Raw genomic sequence first — 2,615 nt, 5'->3', positions numbered from 1 at the left:
ATATATATACAAAAAAGAATATTTAAATATATTTATTAACTTTGTCTCGCGTATAATATGCATTTAGAGAGAGAGAGAAAAACCCCCTTATGATAGTTGTATCAATAAGAAAAGKAAATRATTTTAATTCTATTATTCTAATATTATATTTTTATTTCACTTCTAATATTTATTTATTTATAATTTGCAATATAACGAATGTGTGTATAATTTGGATGAGTTGAAAAGTCTTGAACTTAAATCTAGAAACAATTTGTTCAGGCTCAAAACTTTTCAACCCGATCCTCGTAAATCATATACATATACATATATATACAATAAAGAATATTTAAATATATTTATTAACTTTGTATGCATTTAGAGAGAGAAAAAAAAAAAAGAAAAAAGATAACAATGTTTATTATAACGTTAGAAAGAAAACAATTTATCGACCGAGTGGAGTAACGATCAAGTATTAATTTTCGAAGGGGGAATCCCCAACTCGAGTCGAGAGGTGCTTGAGGTTTGAACTTTAAGAAGAAAGAAAAGAAGAGAAAAGGAGAGAGAGATCCACGATGATAAGTGGCGTTGGAAGCTACCAACCAACCAACCAACCAACCATCCAAGCAAGCAAGCAAGCAAGTAAGTAAAAGAGAAGTAAAAGAGAGAGAGAAGAATAGATAGGCAAGAATGTGAAGTAGGGTGATTTCGCAGCGGAGGCCTCTCTAAGCGGTTGGATTAAGTGCTACGTAAATTCTGCTCGTCTCGAGTTCTTCTTTCTCAACTCGTGTAAAGAATCGCCGTAGTTTCTTGCTTCCCTTAGTTGTTTGTTGAGTTGTTTAAACGCATGCTCTCGATCCAAAGAAAAGTGAATGCAATTCGTAAATGATGAAAGGAATAATCAGGTCTTTTACTAATTTGTCAAGGATTCACTTTCGTTTATATGAAACATGTAATTCAAAGCTACGAAAGTTATTTTGTTAATTTTGTTTTTCAATTTTTATGATTATTTTTGTATCGATTCGTCGTTTAGTTAAATAAATTCAATTGAATTCTTAAACTACTGTTATTTCAGTCTTTAGTACAAAGTAATGAATCAATTATATCTTTAATCCTCTATCTCTGTTATTAATTAATTAATTAAGTTACTTCATTGTGATATTTAACCCCTTTCATTTGTAGTATTTAAATGTTGAACTTCTTTATCGACATTCGATTCAGCGCCATATGTTGGATATAATGAAGATAGTAGTCTCGTTCTTAAAAAGAAAACTCTTTTAATTAATAATTAAAGCAAAATATCTATATTAGATTTTTAATTGTTGTTTGTGTTTTTAAATGTATGTAGAATGTATATAGAATTTAATTACACATTCACAATGTGTACAGTACTTCCTATTAAAAGTTACTAGGAAATAAGAAAGTTTCAAATATAYTGAATTTCTAGTAACATGGCTAAGCCGAAATTGGTAATAGTAGTGCTCTACCTTTATCTTACCGACTGAGATCTGATGGTAACTTACCATCAGAATTACCGACAGTAAAAAAAACTTACCGCAGAATAAAATTTATAAGTGCTATTAAGTGCTCATTAATTGTCTATTTATCCTCTATAATTGCTCGCTTTATTGCTTAAAAATTTTTTACTGTCGGTAATTCTGATGGTAAGTTACCATCAGAAGATTTTCAATTAATAATAACTAATAAAATAATTAATTAATAAGCGTGGAATTATGAATCATTAATGAGCAATAATAAGCACTTATTAATTTTATTCTATGGTAAGTTTTTTACTGTCGGTAAATCTGATGGTAAGTTACCATCAGAAGATTTCCAATTATCAATAACTAATGAAATAATTAATTAATAAGCGTGGAATTATGAATGATTAATGAGCAATTAATGTGCAATAATAAGCACTTATTAATTTTAATCTGCAGTAAGTTTTTTTTACTGTCGGTAAGATAAAGGTAGAGCACTACTATTACCGATATCGGCTTAGCCATGTTACTAGAAATTCAATATATTTGAAACTTTCTAATTTCCTAGTAACATTTAATAGAAAGTACTGTACACATTGTACTCAATCGAATGTCGATAAAGAAGTTCAACATTTAAATACTACAAATGAAAGGGGTTAAATATCACAATGAAGTATCTTAATTAATTAATAACAGAGATAGAGGATTAAAGATATAATTGATTCATTACTTTGTACTCAGGACTGAAATTACTGTAGTTTAAGAATTCAATTGAATTTATTTAACTAAACGACGAATCGATATAAATTATAAAAATAAATATTAAAAAGAATATATCGAGATGAGAGAACGCGAAGAAATAAAAATGGAATTATTATTATCGTTATTGTTTTTATTATTAAATCTATGTTTTATATTTTTTGTTTACACTATCATTATTTAAAAACAAATCTATATAAATGCGAAATTTAAATGTGGAATGTGTACCAGCACGGAAATATTTCGTCGAATCGATGAGTCCGGCCGATCGAAGTAACAAGTGCTTGCAATTTACATACACATATGCATTTATTATGCATACATATACATTTATAAATATATATTTATATATAAATATGTATATATAAATATATATATATATATAAATATATATAA

Source organism: Polistes canadensis, unplaced genomic scaffold (genome assembly GCF_001313835.1).
Source record: "Polistes canadensis isolate GaletaPanama2010 unplaced genomic scaffold, ASM131383v1 scaffold_494, whole genome shotgun sequence".
In the NCBI taxonomy this organism is placed as follows: Eukaryota; Metazoa; Arthropoda; class Insecta; order Hymenoptera; family Vespidae; genus Polistes; species Polistes canadensis.
This window is presented reverse-complemented; position numbering follows the sequence as displayed.